This window comes from Hermetia illucens, chromosome 3 (assembly GCF_905115235.1).
Source record: "Hermetia illucens chromosome 3, iHerIll2.2.curated.20191125, whole genome shotgun sequence".
In the NCBI taxonomy this organism is placed as follows: Eukaryota; Metazoa; Arthropoda; class Insecta; order Diptera; family Stratiomyidae; genus Hermetia; species Hermetia illucens.
In genome coordinates, this window is record NC_051851.1 from 113,984,710 (window position 1) to 113,996,774 (window position 12,065).

Below are 12,065 nucleotides of genomic sequence, written 5' to 3' on the forward strand. Positions count from 1 at the left end.
AGGTGATGCGCAAAGTCGTGGATGAGTGGAATCGGATATCGGTCAGGAACAGTCTGTGCGTTTAGCCTTCTGTAATCCCCACAGGGGCGCCATTCGCCATTTGGCTTAGGGAGCATGTGTAATGGGGAAGACCAACAGCTGTTTGAGGGCCTGCAGATACCCTGTTGAACAAGTTGTTCAAATTCTTCCCGCGCAATAGCCAGTTTCTGGGGTGGTAGAGGACGCACCTTTGAGAAAATCGGGGAACTAGTAGTATTAATGTGGTGCTGCACATTGTGCTTCACTGGTTTCGAGAGACTACACTTGGTAGTAATCTGGCTGAACTTTTGGAGGAGTGTCCGAACACGAGAGTCGGTGATGTCTTCCAAAAGAACGGAAAGGTTGTTGTCAGCGTGAGATTCCATTTGGCCCGACGAATTAAGGTTGGTTGTGGGGTCTATAAGGGACTTATTTTGCAAGTCGACTAGCAATCCATAGTGACACAAGAAGTCTGTGCTTAATATGGGGAAGCTGACATCCGCTAGGGTGAAACGCCACGAAAACGTCCTACGCAAGCCAAGACTCACGTCCACTTGCCTGTACCCGTATGTGTTGATGCGCGAGGAATTTGCTGCCGCCAGTTTGAGGGGCTGTGGATATAGTCGATGATGCCGGGGTACGGGAAGAACCGAAACCTCCGCACCCGTGTCAACGAGGTAGTTGCGCCTGCTGAGGGGGTCGAAAATAGTTAGGTGACGTGGCGCTGCGCTCTGGGTGGCCGTCGCCAAGACCCCCCGCGGACCTAGTTTTTTGCGGTAGGCGCGAATTTACAAGGTAGCGTACATCTTGTCGCTTTATCTTCGAATCTCAGATGGTACCAGCAAATACCTTTGTCCGCAGGCTGTCTTGACGACCTGCTACCCGAACGCCCTTTTCGTGTGGCAGACCGTGAGCGAGCTCGCGATCTGGCACTCGAACGCTGAGCGTCCAACGTCGCCCGCATCTCGGTCACCCTGGCTGTTAAAGCGGCTATCTCGTGCCTTAAGTCGCTCACCTCATCCGACGGTGGTTGAACGGCCGCTATGGTTGGGCGAACGTACACCTAATGCACCTGGTCGGCCGTCGCTGCCAGTTCTTCCAAGGAACCGGAGACGCAAGCTAGGATCGCCTGGGTGCCCTCCGGGAGCCATCGCAGCCAGAGCGACTTGATCAGGTCATCGCCAATCTTGCTCCCACCCAATTGCCTCATTTCGCGAAGCTGGGAGGCTGGGAGGGGGGCTGGGAGTTCGATCACCCAACGTTAAACCCGCCAGCAAGTGGTCTAATGTTGCCGACTCGCTTGCCGACAGGCGCCTGATCAACTCACTCTTGAGCTGCGTGTACGATGCCGACTTCACTACGTCGGACACCAGAAGAATAGACTCTTCGTCCAGGCCGACCACCGCGTAGTTGAAGCGGGTCGCGTCCGATGTGATGCTGGACATTTGGAACTGTGCTTCCAAATGTACGAACCACAGTTCCGGGTTCCACCGCCAAAACGGAGGAATGAACACGCGATGAGTCTGTAACGAAAAACGCGGCGAATTTACTCCGACACGGCAGGCCGCACCCACGAATGACCGCACGAACAAAGTGGATAACACGACCGAAGCGGACGCTCGCTAGCGCAGACCGAAAATAAATACTTGCCGAGAAAATGGAGAACCCGCGATGAGATAACACCTTCACGCCGTCTCTTGCAGCGATTATTGCTTTAATTGATTTTAAATTGAATATAATATGAAAAAAAACTAGAGCAATATAATTCAACAAAGTCAGCACCCTAGGCACTTTTCCTTGTTTTGGACGTTGCAAATGGTCCTTACAATAAAAGTTGCAAACAATACTAAAAGTAATGAATTTCACTTATTCACTAATTCACAAAAGTGCTGCAATTGTTGACGTGCGGGGCTGCGGTGATGGCGTTGGGGCTATAGCGGCGGCTTCTGGTGTTGGCGGCTGCTGCGGTGGCTATGGTTGTGGCGGCGACTACGGCGGCGGCGCTGGTGTTAGCGGCTGCTGCGGTGGCGATGGTTGTGGCGGCGGCGCTTTGCTGCGCGTTCTCGGGGTCACCAATTTGCTGTATTTCGCGAGGTGCCGTTTCTCCTGATTATGATACGCAACTTGATGTGGCACGACGCAATAACAACGCTATATCTGTCCTGACAGCTTTATACAAAATATGAAAATACAGTTATTATCAACATCAAGTTGAGAAGACTCTTGGGTGTTAATGTTTTCTGTGTTGATAAATGCAAATGGAAATGTGGATATAACACTGCTCAAATTGTTTTCGACTTGCTTTCCAGCACACTGATAACGATATCGCAATATTTAAAATTTATTATTAGTTTTCATATCTAACCACGATTTATTCTAAATTTTAAAGGAAAATTGAAACAAGATGAATTACACAGGCCCGATGCGTTCTATACCACGGTTGGAGACAGAAGACCGGCTTATTTCCATGCGGTCCTTACTGTCCCAACCAACGGTATTTTCTCACCGCTAATTCTCCACTCCCGCGGCGAGTTCTAAGCGAGTTCTAAAGTGAGTGGAGTTCCGCCCCATCTACCCGTCCGCATCCGCGACATTCGAAATAAATTTCGAATGCCGCGGATCCTGCCGCGCCACAAGTGTATGGCTTGACGACCCCACGTCCATATCGCCGCTCCACCAGTCGAATCTGTGACCCATACATCACCGTCAAGATTTCTGTGCGGTTCACTAATGATAGCAATTTCCATTGCGGATTCGTAAGTGGTCTGCGCAAGCAAATCTTGTGCGACCCTGCAATGATTAAGGTTTATTTGTATTAACCTCTTTTTTTCACTGCAGTTAACGCCTTCCTAAACTCAGGGTATTTACCACTTTCGGCAATATGCCAGTTATTCCTTCCCTCCTTTTCTTCGCACAAAATGCATTTGGGGTCTCCATTCCACTCCTTTGCAATATGTCCTTTTTCCCCACACCTTCGACATCTAGTGCACGCCTTCACGAAGTGTCTAAACATTAGGCATTTGAAGCACATTTTTAAAGAGATCTGTTCCCTCTGTCAGCAAACAACCCATCCAATCCGAACCTTCCCCACGGCCAACAACTTCTGCGCTGAATCGACTGGCAGCCGCATTGTGGCCGCTTGAGTATCCCCATAAGCTTTTCTTAGGCTCACGATAGATTCTTCCCTGAATTCATCCAACTTGAATTGTTGCTTCAAGGCAGTGCAGATCTCTTCTCTGGATGTTACCTCATCGAGATCCTTGGACTGTATATAGACGTCATCTTTTTGGGATCAAACCGCGACATTCTCCCCAAGTGAGCATATAACTTGGTTACGAAAGCCGTCAGTTTTTCCCACGCTGGATTTTCTCAGCTCAAACATGAGATCCCCTTTCTGGGTCCTCCGGATTTTGCTGACATTTCCGCTTAGGTCTTTTAGGTCGGGGTCAGATTTCACCTTCTTCAGCCTCTGTCCTCTGCTGAAGATTACAATTGCCTTTGGGCGAATTTGCACTTTTGGTTTCTTATTTTTTTTTTATTCACGACCTGTCTGTCTGTCTTTCACACGAACTTTTCTCAGAAACGGCTATACCGATTGACACGAAATTTGGTGAGAAGGTTGGAACTGGAAACGCCCCCAGTGAGTGATATCCTTCTACGTTGAGATTTAGGGGGGTCCCCATACATGTAAAAGGGGGGTGTAAACGTTTTATTCACCGAATGTAGTCATGTGGGGTATCAAATGAAAGGTCGCAATCAGTACTTTTCGAAGACGGTCTTAGTTTTGTTATTTGTTAGAAAGGCGGGGAGTGGGAGGGGTGAAAAGTGATGATTACTTTAACAGACACATTCTCAAAACTATCCAACCGAAAAATCTGAAAAAAATCATGAAGCGGCCTCTATATGGTGCCCAGGCCTCAAAATACTCTCCATAGCGATATCTGCTCAAGTTGAGTTAATAATAGTATATTACCATATTTTTGGGAATATTAAGTTTATCTCAGTTGGTATTAGTATAAAATATAATATCAAGCATATTATCCCCAAGTTTGATCAAAATCATACTATTAGCAACAAAGTTTCAGTAGCTCGAAGATGTCTTTACCGTGTAAATTTACAACCCGAAGTACTAAATGTGACATGCTAAATGCATATACATAATGGGCTACGTACAAATGGAATAGTTATGCACCTAAATATACTCACAGAAGAAGCAAACAAAACCTCTCATACCTGAAGCGCCCAGTTTCCGGTTTCCTGACTTGTTTTCCCTGATCTCAGCATTTTATTTTTGTTTTAGTGAGGAATATATAAAGTACGTTGCTTCAAACCCTTCTCCTTCACCTAGGCTTAGGACCAGCATGCTATTTAAATAACATAATAATACTAATTTTTGCATTTACAAGATAACTGTACTAGCTGTTCCGAGCTGTCACAATCTCAGCTGATGCCGGATTTTACCAATACTAGAACTAAGTGCTAAACATTTAAGTTCGAACGATCCTATCTGCATGAAAGATTTCTTCCGAATGCCAGTGAAGTGATAGTGAATACATTCAGTGCGCCCATTTTATTTTTCCCGGGTGATGCGATTTCAGCGCGGTGCAGGAATTCGGACAGCAGAGTATACTTTAAATCACCAATTCGAGCATAGATTTCTTGCAAAATTGCGAGATGCTTGTAGAAGTTTGCCTCGGTCTCAGCTTGATGATTTCATTTGGATTCGGCGATTCCCTGTAAGATGGATCCCAATAACGGCATACAACTTGGTGTTAGCTAAGTGCATCAGGTATGTCAGCTCACATTAAGCATATATGCTATATTTAAATGCGAAACCATAACTTCTAGCATCATTCAGTAAAAGCGAGTTGAGTAAAATACAAAATCAAGGGATCTCCCTGGTAGATGCCTGTCCATATACGGATGCATTCTGAAGCATTGATACCCTCAGATGACCGCTTTGAAAAGGTGGTATGTCACCTTTCCATGACTATCGCCAAATATTTTACTAATTTCGGATCAGTGCCATACGGACATATGACTTCAATTAGCCAATTTTTTGGGACTCTGTCAAAAGCCTTGGGGCAATTGATATAGCAATTTTATTTATTTTCTGAGTTGGTGGTGGTAGATCAATGGAAGAATCCCTCCCCTCCCTTTAAGTGTGTTGGTCAGCATTGCGTTCGTCTAAGATTATTACCCTGAGTTGACTCAGGTGCTCATTCACAGCTGGTTCGACCGGTATCCGATATCCAGTCACGATAACAAATTGCACCGATCGTCGAAAAATTGTGAGAGAAGTGTCTTCGATGGTATGGTCACGTTATTCGCGCTAAAGATTGGTCTGAACAGATAGATAGATAGAACTAAATGGCGAAATCGATTACGACCAACCGACACCGCTTATGAACGCGACAAAGGAGAAGGAGGAAGAAAAAGGAGAAGAAGAGTCATGATAACCAATCTCTCTGCCACCAGTGAGATTTGAACCGCAACCTTCTGCTACGATAACCCAACCTTCTTACCACGTGAGCCACCCGGACAGAGTCTAGCAATATCTAGCCGTAATGGACCGCGCCCACTTTCCAAGTGAATTTTTCATGGTGGATCTCTTTGGTCATTCAAACCAATAAAATGAAGCTCGAGCGAATCTTCTGACCGTCCAATCTGTAAGCCACACAATCCAAACGCAATCTCATCACTGATTTGAGATAAAATTCACGGAGTTGGTTGAAATACATGGACCGTGGGAATGCCTATACACTATTTTATTGAAGCTCTTTGGGATTCGCTCTGAACTCCAGGGGAAACTTCAGTCTGAAGCCGCGTCTGCCCATTTCACCAACCACGGTTTCCTGATTACAAAATGTGTCATCATGGAATTTGGTCGTTGCGGGTAATAAAGCATACTGGTCTGCAACCCGCTGCGTAGTGAAGTTTGCAGATTGCGGGAAACGCTCATCGAATTTTCGATGCAACAAGGGGCGGTGAGGTCTACCTCGCGTTGTACATAATTTCGTAGTAAGCGGATGATAAAGAAATTCATTTCATCAGTTCTGAAGTGGTCGCCATAGATTATGGGGAAACAGGTCCAGCAGGTGGAGCCATACTCTGGGCCATCGTGGCGTCTAGACGTCAAATCGTCCCACGATTATGGATTTCGACGCCGTTTTGTTCATTACGGTAGCCCGACCCAGTCAACAAATCAGATGAATCTGGTCAGTTATCCGTGCTGGACCTCAAGTTCTTTCTTATCGTCGTTTCCTTGGGAATATTTCGATGCGGAACGACTCGATGCAGCACGTTTCGACGCCGTACGCTTCGACGCAGCCGGTTTAGACGCTGTACGCAGGAACATTTCTACATTCCGCCGTAACGATTTTTTGCCGCTTTTTCCCTCATATGTAATCAATGTTCATTCTCTGGTTTGTGAAAAGCCCTTTCACCACCGCTAACTTTTTTCGATGTTTTGATAGAATAAAAATCAATAAAATGAAAATTCTCTCATCGGCGCTAGTTTTAGGAGAGGAACATTTTTCATATATTCCTTTAAATAATTGGGATTGATGTTACCCTGGTTTTCTCTGCTACCTGGGTCGTTGGTTGAGATGACGTTTTATTTATTTATATGTCTAGTCGACAGCGCCTCATGCAGCCAGATTTATAGATGGTTCAATGGTTAGAGCGCTTGGTTCGCAGCGCGAATCTCACTGGTGGTGGAGGGATTTCTATTGTCATAGGATATCGGATACCACTCGACTCAGCTGCGAATGAGTACCTGAGTCAAATCAGGGTAATAATCTCGGGCGAACGCAATGCTGACCCCATTGCCTCCCACGGCGTCACGTAGTTCTGTAGTGTATCGTTACTGGCTTGAATGAAGTGGTTTAACACACTTCAAGGCCCAGATCCAATTGGATTGTTAGAATTATTTACTGAATATTAATCATGGATGCTCCTGAGGTTTATTCTAGACTTTTTACTCATTAAAAACCTTTACCGCTGTCAAATAAATACATTTATGGCTTAATATTTTTTGCTATAAGTTTCTGTATAAATTTACTTCTAGTTGTACATTCATTATTTAAGAAGTATATGATGGAGATATAAGATTGCATTATACATAAATATGTTATCAAGACTAAGGGGACGTGACCGGAATAATTTTTGAAAAAAAAAAAATCGGTTTTCTATGATTGATTTTGGTAGTGAATACCTCTAAAAATATGTTTTCAATAATATAAAACAAGTCGGAAACCGGAAGCTCGGCGCTTCAGGTACGAAAGGTTTTGTTTGCTTGTTCTGTGAGTATATTTGAGTGCAGAATTATCCCATTTGTACGTAGCCCGTTATGTATATGTTTTTAGCATGTCAGACGACTCACTTTAGTGTGATATTGATATTTAGTTGCAGTAAATTTACATAGTAAAGACAATTTTGAGCTACTGTAACTTTGCTAGTAATAGTATGATTTTGATCAAACTTGGAGATAATCTGCTTCATATTACATTCTATACCACTACACTACTACTTTTATAACTCTAGGGTAAACTAAAAGGGGGTTTATATAATTTCCTCAGAAATATGATAATATAGTATTATTAACTTAATTTGAGCAGATATCGATATGGAGAGTATTTTGAGGCCTGGACACTGTTTAAAGGAAGCTACATGATTTTTTTCAGATTTTTCGGTTGGGTGGTTTTTGAGAATGGGTCCGTTAAATAAATCATCACTTGCCACCCCGCCCCAATATATGGGAACCTGGACCAAAATTTTGCATATGGGATCCGTGCGGTGGCCGTCACCTCTGCTACTGCTTGGCTTTTCGGAATAAAGTCAATCCCTATCTGAGTGGCTGTTAACGTTTCGATAGCAATAATGTTTCGAAATATGCAGGTTGTTAGCTTACAAATTTCTATCTCTTTCAGTCGCCTTTTCCGACAAAAGCGAAGACTTTGAGTGTATTCTTAAGTCCCAACTGACAGGGCGTAGTTAACCTGGCAAAGGCAAGATAAAACTCAGCTTTTATATAAATGTTCCTGAGTGAAATGGCTTACGTTGGGGATATAAAGTTTAAAGTCAACAATAATCAAGCATTTCTTAACATTTTTTTTTAATTAATAATTTTTACCAGGACGAGCGCAATGCTGACCATATTGCCTCCTATAGGGTATATGATTCAGTAGCGTAAAGTTACGGTTTTAAATAAAGTGCTCTAGCACACTTTAAGGCCCTGATCCAATGGGATTGTTGCACCAACGATTATTATTATTATAATTTTTGCAAACTAGCGTCGATTAATGTTTCCGTAGAATCATTTGGACTTGGAAAAAACGGCTGAAAGTTCAAGGAATTCATAATTATCTGTTATAATTTTGAAATGAATAACTTTGAGTTTAATTGTTGAAGTTTGAGAGATGCTTTCTTTAACTACTGAAAATAAGCCAATTTTTCAGATTTTTTTTTTTTATACAAACTATTTGCTCTTAAAAGGCAGTATGGCAGTAATATTTGTACTTTTTCCAAGGACGCGTACCTAATTAATGTATAACCTAGCGTCCTTAATTTTTATTCGAAACAATCAAAAATTTTACAATTGTATAGCATCAAGTTGAACCTATAAAATGTTAGAAATTGTCAGAATTTATCAAAAAAAGTTTAGATGGAGCATTTTCTTTTAATAATATTTTATATTTTCTTAGGTTTAACTAGAAGGTACTAGTCTATAAAAAGTGTGTGGAACATTTTAGCAAAATCAAAGAGCACTATTATAAATATGTATTATGATCAATGATTTTTATATAAATTAGAAAATTTTATTTTAGGTAAACATATTGGAAAAACTTTTATTAACATATGTTTCATCATCAGCATCATCATCATCATCAACGGCGCAACAAGCGGTATCCGGTCTAGGTCTGCCTTAATAAAGAACTCCAGACATCCCGGTTTTGCGTTGAGGTCCACCAATTCGATATCCCTAAAAGCTGTCTGGCGCCCTGACTTACCCCATTGCTCCATCTCAGGCAAGTTCTGCCTCGTCTTCTTTTTCTACCATAGATATTGCCCTTATAGACTTTCCGGGCTGGATCATCCTCATCCATACGGATTAAGTGACCCGTCCACCGTAACCTATTGAGCCGGATTTTATCCACAACCTGACGGTCCTAGTATCACTCATAGATTTCGTCATTGTGTAGGCTACGAAATCGTCCATCTTCATGTAAGGGGCCAAAAATTCTTCGGAGGATTCTTCTCTCGAACGCAGCCAAGAGTTCGCTATTTTTCTTGCTAAGAACCCAGGTCTCCGAGGAATACATGAGAACTGGCAAGGTTATAGTCTTGTACAGTAAGAGCTTTGACCCTACGAGACGTTTCGAGCGAAACAGTTTTTGTAAGCTGAAATAGACTCTGTTGGCAGCCAACAAGCGTGCGCGGATTTTATTATCGTAGCTGTTGTCGGTTGTGATTTTCGACCCTAGATAGGAGGAATTATCAACGGGCTCGAAGTTGTAGTCACCTATCTTTATTATTTCCGTTTGACCAGTGCGGTTTGATGTTGTTGGTTGGTTGGATTTTGGTGTTGACGTTGCCACCATATATTTTGTCTTGCCTTCATTGATGTGCAGCTCAAGATCTCGCGCCTCCTGCTCGATCTGGACGAAGGCAGTTTGTACGCCTTATGTTTGGCGTAGAAAAATGTCTCCGGCTCCCTCAGACAACAAACAGACATATATGTCCTTTCGATGATTTTCAAGAAATATGCATACATTTATATTCGTATTCGAATATTTCCGTATTCACACAAGTGAATATGAATACGGCTGTATTCTTACTTGCGAGAGTGAATACAAAGGTATTTATATTTACGAGTGTGAATACGATTTCTGTTGGATTCATAATTTGGAAATATGAATACAAATTCTTTTGTATTGAAATGTTAGTGTTCGCCTGGATAACGAATTTATCGCCTAAATGATCTGATCATGCTGTAAATATGTATGTATAGATAAAGAACTATGTACGTATAAACTTGAAAGATATTTACAAGTCTGAAGGATTGTTTTCTGAAAAGAAAGCACGTGAAAGGAAAGCCATCCTGTTCAGTGCTTGTGCCAGGTAAATGTCTATGCCCTTATCATACATCAGATATACAAATGTCTGCATCAGAGAAGTGTCTGTTTCAGACAAAGTCTGCGTCTATGTCAGACAAATGTCTGTCTCAGCGGAATGTCAGGCATCCGACAGACTGTATCAGACAACAGGCAAACGGATGTCTGTGTTTGAAGCAAATAGGTGGTTTCGTCTCAATTAGACTGTCGATTTACACAGTACGCGCATATAAGCAATTGCCACTTACGAAATACGCGTATATAAATATTTAAGTTTCTAAATTGGGTATTCCCAAATGGACCGGGCTGTTGTCTACCTCCCCGTGCAGAGTCAATTCTCTCAATTCGTCATTTCGGCTTGCAGCCAACACGCCTTGTTTATAAATTACAAAGAACCATCATCATCTATGTACGCACGCACACAGATGATCAAAAATATAATTTTTTGGGGGGTTGTTTTGCAATTCTTACACATATACATATCTACAAGCGTGAAGTTGCCAATTGAGATGAACACATATATATCTGTGCACTGGGGGTTGAACTATTTCCCATTTCCCATTTAGACTTTTTCCGAAACAAACATTCAGCTGAGGCAGACGTTTGTCTGATACAGAGATTTGTCTGTTTGATATCTGATACAGGCACAGACATTAACCTGACACAAGCATAGAAAAACAAGAAGATGGGTTTGCTTTGAAGTGCTTTCTCCTCACAAAACAACTCTCTCACTCGAAAAGTACATTTTAGATCTGCTAAAGTGATTCGTACATCTTTTCTGTAGTAGTATCTTTTAGTGGAACCTATGAATTATGAAGTATTATCAAAAAGAAACAACTTTGTTTACATAAATCATAAAATTCTCAATTTTTATTGGAAATTCACGCTTTTTTAAAGTTTATTTTTTTTATAAATTTTAAAAGTTTACTGCGCACTGACTGAGCACCTCAATTGTAGCGTTTTTGGGACAAATGGAAATCCTATTGCCATTTTTTATTAAAATCGGTTTACTGTCCATCCGTCTGTTCATCACACGTATATTTCTCAGAGAGGGTTGTAGCGATTCACACCAAATTTGGTAGAAAGGTGGAAACTGTGAACGTTTACGCGTATAGTGAGTTACAGCCCTTTACGTCGAATTTAAGGGGGGGGGGTCCCCATACATGCAAAAAGGGGGTGGACATTTTTTTTTCATCAAATATAGTCATGTGGGGTATCATATTAAAAGTCTCAGTTAGTATTATATTTTTCGAAGCCGGTCGTAGTTTTGACATTTGTTGGAAAGGTGGGGAATGCGGCGAGTTGAAAGTGATCATTTCTTTTACGGACCCATTCTCAGAAACAGACGAGGTCCTGGGATATCGAATTGGTGGACCTCGGCGCAAAACCGGGATGTCTGGAATTCCTTATTAAGGCAGGCCTAGACCGGATACCGGTTGTGGCGCCGTTGATGATGATGATTCTCAGAAACTACTTAACCGAAAAATCTGAAAAAAAGTCAAGAGGGTGTCACTGTATGGCGCCTAGGCTCCGAAATACCCTTCATACCGATACCTGTTCAAATAAAGTTAATAATAGTACACTGACGAAATGCCCTCCATACCGATAGCTGTTCAAATAAAGTTAATAATAGTACCTTACTATAATTTTTAATAACTGGCAGGAAAACCCCCCTTACGTTCCTCCTAGAATCAAAATTTTGCAGCAAAGTAGGCTACAGCATAGGCCATGATACCACCAAATTTGGTGAAAATCGCACTATTACTAACAAAGTTATAATAGGTCAAAGCTGTCGCTTTTGTGCAAATTCAAGACTTTGAACGTCAATATCACTTGAAAGGGGATATTCTCACATAATATATGAATATATTACGTGCTACATACTAATGTGGCAAATGCACACCCAAATCCCTTTATAAAAGAAATACACAA